Below are 15,522 nucleotides of genomic sequence, written 5' to 3' on the forward strand. Positions count from 1 at the left end.
AGTAGCATTATTCAAAATAGCAAAAAGCTGGAAGCAACCCACGTGCCCACTTACGGACAAAAGGACACCCAAAATATGGTATATACGTAACAACAAAACACTATCCAGCCTTAAAAAGAAGGTAATTCTGACATTCGACAGAATAGATGAAATGGGAAGACATGACGGTAAGTAAAAGAAGCCGGTCAGAAGGAGACAGATACTGAAGGACCCCACTTACATGAGGTATCTCACATAGTCAAATTCACAGACAAACACAGTAGACTGGTGGCTGCCAGGGGTGGCGCAGGGGGTGACTGGGACAAGATGGGAAAGGCGAGTTGTTGTTTAATGATTATTAAAGAAGTTAAAGTCTCAGGTTTGCAAAATGAAGTGTTTTTGAAGACAACTGCAAAATTATGTGAAAACAATACAACTGAACCGTACACTTCAAAATGGTTAAAATGACGTGTATGTGTATTTTATTATAATGTTAACAGTTTTCAAAGTTTTTAAATAATACTGTTACTAAAAAGGCAAGTCACAGAATGAAAGAAAATACTCACAAAACACATACCAAGAACATCTATTCAGAATAAAAAACTTTCTTTTACAACACAAAGAAAACATAAACAACAAAGAAAAAAAAACCAATTTTTTTTAAATGCACAAAAGACTTGAACAAGCACTTCACAAAGAAAGTTATACAATTCACCAATATAAGCACAGGGAAGATAGTCAACATCATTAGTCATCAAGGAAGCGTTAATCAAAGCATATTGAGAAAACAATCCAGTGTTTGCCCCCACTAATGTTAAATGCACAACTTGGAAATTCCACTCTTAGGTATAGCCAAAACCAGGGACTTAAACAGATACGAGTACAATAATCTTCACTGCAACAATATTGACAATATTGACAATGTTCATCAACAAATTCATCAATAAATAAAATGTGATCTACCCATATAATGGAATATTATTCCATCATAAAAAGGAATGAAATTCTGATACACACATGCTACAATATAGATGAACCCTGAAAACATTACATGGAGTGAAGTAAGTCAGACACAACGAACAAATATTATATGACTCCATTTATATGAAATAGCTAGACTATGCAAACTTAGACAAAAACTAGTTTAAAAGTTATGGGACTCAGGAAAGAAAACAGTAGGCTGAGCTCAGTAGCTCAGTCGTGTCTGACTCTCTGTGACCTCATGGACTGTAGCCCACCAGGCTCCTCTATCCATGGGATCTCCCAGGCAAGAATACTGGAGTGGGTTGCCATTTCCTTCTCCAGGGGATCTTCCCAACCCAGGGATGGAACCCATGTCTCCTGCATCTCCTACACTGACAGGCAGCTTCTCTACCACTGCGCCACCTCAGTTGAGCAACCACAACTCTCATATTTTGCCAGTGGGAACTTAAAATGGGACAGTCCCTTTCAAAAGGAGTTTGCTGAGCTTTTATTTGATCCAGAAATTCCACTCCTACGTATTTATTCAAGAGCAGTAACAATGTATGTCTGTGGTAAGATCGGTACATGTATGTCAAAGTAGCCTTAATCACATAGGTAACGACCATCAACAGAAAAAAAGATATATAAGTTGTGGTATATTCATACAATGAAATACTAGGAATAAAGTGGAAAGAACTACTGATACATGCTGTAACACTGATGATTCTCACCTACACTATGCCGAGGAAAAGAAGCCAGACCCACAAAAAGGATTTATACTGCAAGACTCTATTTATAGAAAGCCCTATAAACTAACCTGATGGGAAGAGTAACTGGGATGGGATACCAGAAAACATTCTAGAGATATGGAAATATTCAATATCATAATAGGGTGTGGATTACGAATACATCTTCTCTCGAAAGTTGTGTATCTATGATGTGTGCATTTCAACGTATACAAATGCTACCTACAAATACACTATGAAAAATGCAATAGCAGTGAAGAGTGGGTTAAGAGATGAGTAAAAATGACAGATTACTGGTAACTGTCAAAGTCTGATGATGAGCACTTTGAGTTCATTACACTATTTCTTTACCTTATGTATGACTTAAGTTTTTATTAAGTAGAAAAAAAAATGTAGAAGTGAAGTGCAACTCCTGTTGTTTTCTAGTCGCTAAGTCGCGTCTGACTCTTGCAATCCTGTGGGACTGTAGCCCACCAGGTTTCTCTGTCTGTAGGATTTCCCAGGCAGGAATACTGGAGTGGGCTGCCATCTCCTTCTTCAGGGGACCTTCCCGACCCAGGGATCAAACCCGTGTCTCCTTCATTGGCAGGTGGATTCTTTAACACAGAACCAGCATGGAAGCATAAAGCACAATTAACTTCTCATTATCAAAATCCATATACTAGAATTAAAGCAGCCTAGAACTAAAAGTCGAAAAGGGCTTCCCATCGCCAGTTAAACCAAAGTTAAGTGACATTAATAGTGTGGGATATAGCGTCTCATTTATCTCAACAAAGGTTTTTTTTTCCCTCAATTAAATAGTACACATATAGTTCCAAAATTTAAATTCTTCCCTAAACAATGTCTCCATGGAGGTATCTCCATGATTATCATTTCTGATCAATGCACAGTATTTTATAATATTTAACTATCCTGTGATAGTTGATGTCCAATTACTTTTGCTTAGAAGATACTATTTTGTTTAATCATTCATTTCTGATACACAGGAGATTCTAGATATATCGAACAGATTGTAAATACATAATTTCTCGAACATATCTAATAACAACATGGAGGCTAAGGTCCAACATTAACCCTTCATCAACATAATCACCCTTATAAATGCCTAGTGTTAACATTCAGGAAAATCAGAGCACAAAGAGATCTTCCATGAGCTATCATTTAACAAATTAATCAAAAGGAAAATTACATTATCACACTGGCTTTCACGTATCCAGTGAATAATTCTAACACAGCAGTCAGCATTAACTGACTCTAAACAAATGTTTAACATTAGCATTAAGATTTAATCCTGCTTCCAGCGATCTACAAACAATTACTTGTGCAGCGAAATTATGGTATAAAGAATTACCAATATATGTCTGACTTATGGAATGTAAATGTAAAGTCACAAGTAGACACTAGTTGTAACCAATTAAAAAAAAAATTTTTTTGTTAGTTGGGACTCTTAAGAAATAAAATTAGAAATATTTTTTTTAAGTTTTCCATTTATTTTTAAGAAAGTTAAATAAAATCCATCTTTATATAAATATATACACACAGGGGCTTCCCTGGTGGATCAGTGGTAAAGAATCTGCCTGCCAATGCAAGAGACACTGGTCGACCCCTGATCCAGGAAGATCCCGTATACCGAGGGGCAACTAAGCCCTTGTGCCGCGACTGCTGAGCCTGTGCCCTAGAGCCCAGGAGCCGCAAGCACCAAGCCCACCGGACAGCTACTGAAGCCTGCACGCTCTAGAGCCCGTGCTGTGCAATAAGAGAAGCCACTGCACTGAGAAGCGTGCGCATTGCAACTAGAGTCGTCCCTGCTCACCACAGCTAGAGAAAGGCGAGTGCAGCAACAGGACTCAACACACCCAAAATCAATAAGTAAGTATACACACACACTGATTCCTTTCCATTTATTTTCACTGACTTCTTTAATGAAATACAGATAACCCCATAAGTCTTCAGGTAATCACTCAGCTACTAGAACAACTCTCGGTAATGAAACCTTAAATTTTCTTTTTGAGTATAAAAAGCAAAGGAAGTTCATTTTCAGTTCTTCACGGAGTCACTCCCAACAAGTTAGGCAGTGCTGATGTAAGGCCAGAGAGTAGTTGGGGGAGGTGCCTGAGACTCAGAATTTCAACATCAGAATTCCTGTCAAGATGTGAGAACTCTGGCACAGGGTCAGCAAACAGATGTTCTCAGTTAGCATTTGCATGCAACTTTAATCCCTTACAAAATATAATCAGGTTGTTCTTGAGATGTTTTTCTGTGGCTGAGAATGGCTTTAGCAAGAAGGGTTTGGCTGTCTCTCCCACCTACCACTCCCTCCTTCTCATCCAGCAGCCCATCTTGCTCTTGACTCAGAAAGCAACTAAAAATGAGTAACCAATCCCTCAAGAAGTTCTATAATAGACAGTATATTATTTAACTTACTATATCACCAACTGTCCTTGGTAACTAAGGCACACACTTACTTACCTGGGTTTTGCTCCTTTCTGAAGCAATCTGGTGTTTGGTAATAACGATGTTGTATTTGATGGCTTTCCAAATTCTCAGAAAAATTAGATTAATACAATTTAAAAGACTAACCATGAGCAATAAACACCTCACCTAATATTCAAAACATTTGTATGTATGTATGGGTTAAGTCACTTTAGCGGTGTCCAACTCTTTGCCACACTATGGACCACAGCCCACCAGTCTCCTATGTCCATGGCATTTCCCAGGCAAGAATAACGGAGTGGCTTGCCATTTTCTTCTCCAGGGGATCTTCCCAACCCAGGGATCGAACACATGCTTCTTGGTCTCCTGCAGTGATAGGCGATTTCTTTACCACTACTGCATAGGTACATCCTTTGGGTAGGCAAAACTACAACTTGAAAAGAATTATGAAAAATAAAGACAGGTCTGTAGAGTGGTTAGGCTGTGCCCTAACCACTCGCGCCCTCCACCTCTCCCTCCCACTTCCGTCTTTCCTCTCTCAGCAACTCCCTCAACCTCGCCAAAATAATCCAATTGTAGTAAAAGCAAATTCAAAAGCAGCCCCATTATCATAAAGTGACAACCTGGAGCCTCAGCATAAGTAGGGCGTTGACCAGCCTACAGTATGGTCAGAAGGAAGAGAGGCTGGAGGAGCAGAAGGAAAGAGGGCAGTAAGCTTGCTACGGGCAGGAAGGCAGAGGTGTCCACTTACCTCTCATCATCTCCCACTGCCTGGCCTGACGGTGCTCAGTAACTATCTATTACCTAAGTGAGTACGAGAAAGGCAAAGGAATGGAAGAAGACAAGGCAGGAAATAAGGCTGGTGGCAGGATAACGGTAGAGCTCAGGTATTCTGCTTCATAGTCCAATGAATACTCTTTTTATTCATCGACAATTAACTTAAAAGTATTCGTTACAACAATGTTTTGAGAGCTGAATAATGAGAAAAAAGTGAGTATCAATTAAATACAAAAGGGAAAAAAATAAAAACAGATCCCATTCATTCTATTTGTTATTTAAGTCAAAAAGACGAAATATGCAAGTACACACATACACACACACATCCCAGGAAACAAAAACTTTTGAAAGCCATTCTATGCATGCTTCTCCACTTATCTCTTATCATACCATTTATGATAGTAGAAAACAGCATTAAAGCCCAGGTGTTGAGAACTGTAAATAATCTACTTTGTACAACTGAAAAGCTATGCTTCCAGCAGAATGATCCGGGGTAGAGTTTAAGCCATTAGATAAATGAGTGTAATGAACTACCAGAGGACACTGCCCCGACTTACTGGTTACCTTCCCTTCCAGTTTGGTTGCATAGGTTGGGTCCTATTACATAATCTGTGAATACTTTACCATAGGTATTTAGTGTTTAATTACAACACTAGCTTCTGCTTATCAGTCAGTTAAAAGATTAGGAGAAAAAATAAGACTTTAGGGTCTGAAACAGACTTTTCTTTAAAGATGGGGAAAAAAACTTCTTATCTAATAAAAAAAAAAAGGAACAAAAAATAAAACCAGATTTTATTGGTCAGCCTTGCTTCAGTATCAAAACAATCCTCAAATCTCAGAGGGCACATTAGACGTTATTTTTCCTATTCACATGACATGTCAGCTGTAGGGTGGCTGTGGCTGCCCCAGGCTGTAGCTTTTGCTCCATGTCTTCTCACAGTTCAGTTCAGTTCAGTTGCTCAGTCGTGTCTGACTCTTTGCAACCCCATGGACTGAAGCACTCCAGGCTTCCCTGTTCATCACCAACTCCTGGAGCTTGCTCAAACTCACGTCCATTGAGTCAGTGATGCCATCCAACCGTCTCATCCTCTCATCCCTTTTCCTCCTGCCTTCAACCTTTCCCAGCATCAGGGTCTTTTCCAATGAGTCAGTTCTTCACATCAGGTGGCCAAAGTATTGGCGCTTCAGCTTCAGCATCAGTCCTTTCAATGAATATTCATGACTGATTTCCTTTAGAATGGACTGGTTTGACCTCGTTGCTCAGAACCAGAGCACTGTCACTTTCACATTCATTGAGCAAGCTAAGTCATGATGCCAAACATGACTATGGGGCAGGGAGGCACTGCAAATCATTTAACCACAGGCAGCCAAGTGTAACAGATCATCTTACAGGAAAGGTGCAGAATTGAGAACTATGATTTAATTTATCCCACAGATCTTGAAACTTGCATGCTGAATGCTTTCCTCCCCATTGTTGGTAAGACTGAGCAAAAGTGCATACTCACAGCCATTAAGGAAAGAAAAAAATGAACAATCCAGGCTTGAAGAAGACTCTGAGAATATGATGACATGAACTCACCCCCTTTTAACCCCATTCTATTTTCAGTCTATATGCTGCAACAACAGGTATAGGCCTGGAGCCTGCACGCAGCTAAATGAAATTGAGGGCTTGGGTCCCTCGGACGGTAGAGGAGGGAACTAGAAAATGCTGCGTTTTTTTTTTTTTTCTTCCCTCTGAGCTGGGCCTAGCGCCTGGGGACCAGCCTCTTGGAACAAGCCTGGAACAAAGATTGTAAATTAACACTACTAGAAAAAGCCCGGTCCATGGAGATCTGATGGTCCTGGGACAGAAGGAAGGCATGTCTTAAGTAGAGGCCAAGACCAGAACTAGACCCGATGAGCTTTCAAGGAAGATATGACCACATAGAAGCAGGCTGAGCATCTGAAAAGACAGTGACTGGTCAGAAGAAAGGGGGCAAACCCACAACTAAGCAGAGCTGCCTGAAGTGAGAGAGGTCAATATGGGTCAGAAAAATAATGAAAAGAACTTACGGAGATTTAACCACAGCATAGAGAAGTCTTCCTGCATCTAAAAACAAGAGTTTCCAAATAAACCATACAGTATATAAACTGAAGGAAAGAATGAACTGTGGCAAGGGTCCAAATTTGTGGCCTGGAAAGTCAAATGGAAAAAAATAGTTCAAAGTAGCAAAACAGAAATCATGATAGAAAAGATAAGAGATCTGGAAGATAGATTTAATGAGAAGAACAGCGGCTCTAGCAGAAGAAATATGAACAGATAGAGAAGAGACAATAACAGAATACATAGCAGAAGAAAATTTGCTTAGACCAAAAAAAGACCTTAATCTTCAGATGCAGAGAGCTCACTTTACCCTAGACACAAATCTCAACAGAACTATGTAAATACCTGAACTGTTTCAGGAATTTAAGAAAGGAAAAAAATTTGAAGCTTACAGGTAACAAGACCTTACAGAGGAGAGAATTCAGAGAGGCATCTGACTTCTCATGTGCAATGTAGGAAGCTATAGCAAAACTCTAACAGACTACTGAAAGGAAAACAGCGATGCCAGACATCACATCTAGCAGGTGAAACAGATGGGTGGACACTCAGAAAATGGACCACCCATCAGCCTCACATAGAAAAGTATCTGTGAAAGAATTCTGACTGAAGAACAAATGGATTAGAACAAAGACCCTCTAGGGGAGGACATAAGAAAGAGCAAGAAAATGCTTTGCTCTTGCACTTGCTTCCTCTCCCTATATCCAGTTTCATGTCTCTGTATCAACTCCGCTGACTCCACTAACCATAAGAAAGACAAACACTGCAAAGGACAATTGTAAATCTAATTCTAGGAAGCTATCAATTATAAGGCACATCTTAATTTCAAAGGTGCTAAAAAAATTGCTTTTTAGAATTATGAAATATGAAAGTTTTATATACAGTTTAGTCCAAGTTAGTTATTATTAACTGTCTGGCAGCATGTAATCAGAATTCTTGAAACAAAATATACATACAGCAAAGCAGTATCTACTAACCACTGAACTAAAAGTATTAAACTGTCTCAGGAAAATCCAGGAGGTGAGAGAGGGGCTACAAATAGGAGTAAAAGCATCCTACAGATCCCAGCTAGGTACGAGTGAGGCAGAAGAGTAAAGTATTCTCAAGTTCTCACTTGTTATAAGGGGGTGAGTTCATGTCATAACCGTAAGTAAATATTTCTAATGATGAGTACAGAAAAGGTAATTACTCATGGCATAGAAATGTGTAGGAAAATTTTTAAACAAGAACCACCAAAAAAAAAAAAAAAAAGTGTAAAATAACGTGATCAAACCAGCAAAAATAAAAAGGAAATAAAGAAACCAAAAGTTAAAATGCATAATTAAGCAAGTTAAAAGAAAAATTATTTATACAACAGGTGAAGAAAGAAAATTATTCCATTATAAGACCCAGTTATATTCTGTTTAAAATAAAATTATAAAGAAACACTTAAAAGGACAGGCACAGAAATTAGGTTTAGAAGGTTAAAATGACTAAATGGTATGTTGTTAAGTGTCATTATGTAATGATAAAAGCCATGATTTATGAACAGGCCATGTCATAAACCTATACCCAACCAAAACCTTAGCAATTAAATGAACAAAAAACTGAAACTAGATAATACTGCCATCAGCCAAGAGTATTAGTCAACATTTCGTAAAGGTTGTGAACAGAGTAAGACAAGAAAATAAACTAACCAATAGGAACACAAGAGGAGAGGAAAGGAGAAAGAAAAAGAACCCTTCTTACTCTCACACCATAGAAAGCCCAAAAGTTTCTAGTAAAACAGTTCTGGGTTTAATCAGAAAATTGGGAAATATGACTGCTTACCGAGAAACTTACAAAGTCAATACCTTTTAAAACTGTGTTACCCATAAGCTCCTAAAAAGAAAAAAGCGGGGTGAGGGTGGTGACCATTCACAATAGTAACAAAACCTACAGATAAATTCAAGAGGTGTATGAGGACTTCCCTGGTGGGGCAGCAGATAGGAATCTGCCTAGCAATGCAGGGGGCACAGGTTCCATCCCTGGTCTGAGAAAATTCCACATACCAGAAGCAGCCAGGCCCAAGGGGCAGCCAGGCCCAGGTGCCACAATCACTGAAGCCCACGCACTCCAGGCCCGCAAGCCACAACAACCGAGCCTACGTGTCGCGTCTACTGAGTCCACGTACCCTGGAGCCGCCGGCCACAATCACTGGGCCTGTGTGCTGCAGCTACTGAAGCCCTCTCACCTTGAGCCTATGCTCCTCAACAGGGCAGGCCACTGCAGGGAGAAACCCACTCACCGCAACAAGAGGGCCATTCGCTCCAACTAGAGAAAGTCTGTACAAAGCAACACATGCACAGCACAGCCAAAAAACTGACCTAGAATTATGAACGGAACTACAGAATGATTATCAGAAGACTTCAAATAAGGTCTGGAAAAAATGCAGAAACTATATGCATTCTTCTCCGTTTTCCCAAGTTTAATACATATATACTTAATATAACTTTCAATTATACAGCAATCTTTTAAAAATTGTATATTGATCTTAACATATATAGGGAAGAAAATATACACATGCACAGACAAGAATATTTTGAAAAACAAGAGCAAGGGGTGGGTGGGGGGAAGCAGAATTCATGTTCGTATATCAGCATATACTTAAAAAGCAACTTTAATCAAATCAATACACTTGTAGCCTAAAAGTAAACAGAACTATTAACAAAACAGAATAGTGAGCCAAGTTTTAGGTTGGTGAAAAGTAAATGCAATTTCAGACTGTGAATTTTAAATCGTTATAAGTAGACACAAACACATCTTTATTAATCAAAATAGGAACCATTACAATCAACACATTTTTGCCAATGAGAAGTAAGTTTGTTTATTCATGTAGTGTTGAAAATCCATGCTTTGGGATTCAACGAATTCTTAAAGTATTTTCTGCCTCCTGCTGGTTGTGGAAGCATTTTCCCTGCAAAAAGTTGTCAACATGATTTAAGAAGTGGTAGTTAGTTGGCTAGAGGTCATGTGAATATGGTGGATGAGGCCAAACTTTGTAGCCCACTTTGTTCAACTTTTGAAGCCTTGGTTGTGTGACACTGGGTCACATCCTGTCATGGAGAAGCACTGGGCCCTTTCTGTTGACCAATGTCAACTGCAGGCATCACAGTTTTCGAGCATCTCATTGATTTGTTGAGCATACTTCTCAGATGTAATGGTTTCACCAGGATTCAGAAAGTTGTAGTGGATCAGATGGGTAGCAGCCACCAAATAGTGACCATGACTTTTTTTTTGGTGCAAGTTTGGCTTTGGGAAGCGCTTTGGTGCTTCTTCTCAGTCCAGCCACTGAGCTGGTTGTACTATAAAATCCACTTTTCATCACACATCACAGTCCAATATAAAAATGGTTTGTTGTTGCACAGAATAAGAGAAGATATTTCAAAATGATGATTTTTTTTTATTTGCATCACCCATTTATCGAGCTTTTTCACCTTTCCAATTTGCTTCAAATGCTGAATGACCATAGAATGGTCAATGTTGAGTTCTTCGGCAACTTCTCCTGTAGTTGTAAGAGGATCAGCTTCAATGATCCTCGCAGTTGGTCACTGTCAACTTCCGATGGCCAGTCACTGCGCTCATCTTCTTGGCAAAACTTCTAGAACCATCACTGGACACACATTCGTTAGCAGTTCCTGGGCCAAATGCACTGTTGATGTTGCAAACTGTCTCCACTACTTTATGACCCATTTTGAACTCGAAAAAGAAAACAGCTCAAACTTGTTGTCTAACATCGTTTCCCTAGTCTAAGATAAATATAAAACAAACAGCAATAAGTCATTAGCAAAAAAATATAAAGTGAGAAATATGCATTTAAATGATGTATAACATAATCACATTTAAGAATGTATTTCAATATCAAACAGCAAAGTTCAACAATGCAAAACTGCAATTACTTTTGCACCAACCTAATAATAATTTTCAACACATAAGAGAATTTAATTTATAAAAAGGTAAAGAAAGGTTCTACTATATTACATCATGGGAAACTAGAAGAGTAAAACAGAACCCCATCTCACTCCAGGCACAAAATATAAACACTAAAGAAGCTATCAGAAAACTACTAGGGTTCAAAAATGAATTTGGTAAGGTTATAGGATACAAAACATACAGAAATCTGTTGCATTTCTACAAACTAACAATGAACAATCAGAAAGAGAAGTTAAGGAAACAATTCAGTTACATCAAAAAGAATAAAATACCTAGGAATGAACCTACCTTAGGAACAAAAGATCTTTACTCTGCAAACTGTAAGACACTGATGAAAGAAACTGAATATGACTCAGATGGAAAGATACATCATGTTCTTAGATTGGAAGAATCGATATTGTCAAAACGACTATATCACCCAAGGCAATCTAGAGATTCAAGGTAATCCCTACCAAGTTACCAATGGTATTTCACACAGAACTAGAACCAAAAAAACTTTTAAATTTGTATAGAAACACAAAAGACTCGGAATAGCCAAAGCAATTCTGAGAAAAACAAAACAACAAAAAGAAGCCAGAGGAATCAGGCTCCCTGACTTCAATTATACTATTAATACAAAGCTACACTAATCAAAATAGTATGGTACTGGCACAAAAAAGAAAGAAAGACAGATCAACGGAACAGAACAGAATGCCCATGAACCAATACTCTGTGACAAACGAAGCAAGAATACATAATAAATGGAGAAAAGACAAGCTCTTCAATAAGCAGTGCTGAGAAAACTGGACAGCTACATGAAAAACAATGAAATTGGAATACTCCCTAACTCCATACACAAAAATAAACTCAAAATGGATTAAAGATCTAAACAGAAGACCAGATACTATAAAACTCTTAGAGGAAATTCTCAGCAGAACAGCAGTATCCTTTTTAATATATCAATTTCCTAGAGTAATGAAAATTTTTTAAAATTTAAAATGGGACCTAATTACACTTAAAAGCTTTTGCACAGCAAAGGAAACCATAAACAAAACAAAACAAAAAAAACCCAGAGAATGGGAGAAAACATTTGCAAACAAAGCAACTGACAAGGGATTAATCTCCAAAACTCATAAACAGCTCATAGAGCCCCAAAAAACAAACAACTCAGGTAAAATATGGGCAAAAAACCTAAGCAGACACTTCTCCAAAGAAGACATACAGATGGCCAAGAAAAGCATGAAAAGATGCTCAACACTGCTAATTACTTGAAAAGATGCTCAACATCGCTAATTATTAGAGAAGTGCATATCAAAACTACAATGAAGTATCATCTCACACAGGTCGAATGACCTTCATCAAATATTCTACAGAAAATAAATGCTGGAGACAGTGTGGATAAAAGGGAACCCTTCTATACTGTTGGTGGGAATGTAAACTGTTAGAGGCACCACGGGGAACAGCATGGAGGCTTCTCAAAAAACAAAACCATTTACAACTATCACACGAACCAACAATTCCACTCCTGGGCATTTATCTGGATAAAAAGTTCAAAAAGATGCATGCACCCAAATGTTCACTGCAGAACTATTTACAAAAGCCAAGACGTGGAAGCAACCTAAATATCAATCAACAGAAAAATGGGTAAAGAAGATGCAGTACATATATACAACAGACTAACACTCAGCCATAAAAAAGAATGAAATAATGCCATTTGCAGCAACATGGACAGACCTGGAGATTATCACAGTAAGTGAAGTCAGAGGAGACAAACACATTATGATGTCACTTACATGTGGAATCTAAAAAGATGGTAAAAATGAACTTATTTACAAAACAGAGACAGACAGACAGACCTTGAAAACAAACATGGTTACCAATGAGGAAAATGGGGGGGGGGGATAAATTAGGAGGAATGGACTGACATATACACACTACTATATATAAAACAGGTAACTAACAAGGACCTATTGTATAGCACAGGGAACTCCACTCAATGTTCTGTAATAATCTATATGGGAAAAGAATCTGAAAAGAAAAAAATAACCATTCTGCTTTACACCTGAAACTAACACAACATTGTAAATCAACTATACTCCCATACAAAATAAAAAGTAAATTTAAAAAATTTCATTTGGATTAAAAAAACTCTGCAAAAAAAAAAAAATTGAAGAGACCTTAAACCCAAAAGCTATGAACGAGAAGAAAGGCAGATTTATTACATAAAACATTTTAGATTTCTATACCAAACAACAGAAAAGACAAAGAGTGGACAAAAGATACCAGGGAAAGCAATGACAAACTCAGTGTGCTGAAAAGCAGAGACATCACTCTGCCAACAAAGGTTCACGGAGTCAAGGCTATGGTCTTCCCGGTGGTCAAATATGGTTGTTAGACCTGGACCATAAAGAAGGCAGAATGCCAAAAAACTGATGCCCTCGAACTGTGGTGCTAGAGAAGATTCCTAAAAGTCCCTAGGACAGTAAGGAAATCATATACTGAAGCTTCAGTATTTTGGTCATCTGATGTGAACAGACAACTCACTGGAAAAGTCTCTGATGCTGGGAAAGATCACGGGCAGGAGGAGAAGAGGGTGTCAGAGGATAAGATGGCTGGATGGCATCACCAATGCAATGAACATGAATTTTGGCAAACTCCAGGAGATGATGAGCAATGGGGAGGCCTGGCATGCTGCAGGCCATGGGGTCACAAAGAGTTAGACAGGACTGGGTGATGGAACAACAAATAGGGGAAGTATTTCCAATACAGAGGACACAGGCTTAATATTCACAAATACAAAGAACTTCTACAAACTGACAAGATGAATAGTAAAGGACAAAAAAAAAAAAAACAAGTTCACAGAAGAGCAATTCTCAGTGGTCAGTGTTCCCCACCAATAAACAAGAAGACACTCAAGAGAAATGCAAACTGAACTACCAAGGAGGCATCACTGAACATAAACCAGATCTGCAAAACTGCTAAGACTTGTTCTACCTGATGCAGACAGGAATGCAAGGGAAAGGTTCCTCTCAGACATTCCTGGTGGATGTGTGATTCGCTAGTTTTAAAAGAATGTTGTAATTTAGAAACAACTATTTAAAAACATATCTTTAGACACAACAAACCCACTCTGAGAAATTCATCCTACAAAAATAAAGCATTTCTGTTCAGGGGTTTTTACTGCAACACTATTCATAGTGATTAATGCCTTAGAATAAAAGTATGTGAACACCATTAACAATGAAATAGCTGTATTTATTAAAATAATCACCTACCAGAAACAGTAAGCAGCCATTTAAAAGAACGAATCAGAATTCTAACAGGTGGGATGAAGGGCTCCTTTAGCTATTTTTAAAAGACAGAAAGACAAAATACAGGAAAATATGTTCCATGTAAGCCATCTTTTATAAAGTATAAAAGATATATGTTTTAAATATATCAATATATAAAAAATTGATAACATTTAAAAAGAAAATGTAAAAACTACAAAGATACACCAGGACAGGTCTATACAAAGTCTGAGATGAAAGGAAAAGTAATGTGGAATTTATCCTTTGTCACCTTGGAGCCCTAGTGCCTATCATAAATGGTGAACACATTTCAAGCATTCAAAAAATGTTTTACAGTACAGAAGGTGGGGGCAGGGGCGGGGGGGACCCATAGGGAGGAGCTGAGAGTAGAGGGAAACCCAAGACAGGATTCCACTTCTAGGGCAGGAAATTTACATTATGAGCCAGGAGCATCTTGTAAGTCCAGAAATTAATACTCAAAACCAAAAAAAAAAAAAAAAAAACACACACACACACAAAACTTCAACACTCACAGTGATGAGGGTATGTCAACACTCACATTGATGAGGGACACAGGAGCCAAGGGAAAGAGTACCCAATAGTTCAAACTAGAGCAATTCAAACAGCAGAAATAAGTACAGTGGTAATGGATCAGAATCCAAAGTATAAAATAAGCATTCACGAACCACAGTAATTAATAAATGACTAAATTAGGGAGAAGAGACAAATCTGTACAGAAGAATTTCAAATAACTCAGGCAGATGCCCTGTCCTCTAGAATGTGGAGCGTTAAGTCCCCCACTCCTTAAGTGTGGGCTGTGCACAGAGACTTCCTTCTAAGGAGGACAGTGTGGGAAAAGAAAGCGTAACTTCCCAGTGGAGAAACCTAACAAGTACTAACTCTCTCAGCCAGGTGATCAAGGTCAACATTAACAGTGACAAGTCTCATAGGCGGTGAGTACCCTAACATCAGCCTAATCATGAGAAAAATATTATACAAATCCCAATACATTCTTCAAGCAGAGCTGTTGGCCAGAACTCCTCAAAACAGTCAAAGTCATCAAAAACGAAGCCTTAGAGACTGACACAACCTACAGGGACCTATGGAGACATGAAAACTAAGTATTTTGGGTTGACCAAAAAGTTCATTCAGGTTTTCCCCATAAGACCAAACAAACTTTTTGGCCAATGCAATACTGTGCTATCCTGGGTGGAATCCTAGTGGGGGAAACTAATAATAAGGTAAAAACTAAGGAAATAGGAATCAAGTATAGATGTCAGTTAACAACAATGTATCAGTATTAGTTCATTCATCATAACCAATG

General features: G+C 38.3%; 1 protein-coding gene across 49 annotated transcripts in view; it reads right to left on the bottom strand.

Moving 5' to 3' along the window:
- Window positions 1-15,522, bottom strand: part of SLC25A26 (solute carrier family 25 member 26) — a 147,459-nt gene that overhangs the window by 40,637 nt on the left and 91,300 nt on the right. The gene's annotated exons all lie outside the window — the stretch shown is intronic.

This window comes from Bos grunniens, chromosome 22, assembly GCF_055505025.1.
Source record: "Bos grunniens cultivar Pamir isolate PY7600 chromosome 22, Bosgru_T2T1.0, whole genome shotgun sequence".
NCBI classification, from domain to species: Eukaryota; Metazoa; Chordata; class Mammalia; order Artiodactyla; family Bovidae; genus Bos; species Bos grunniens.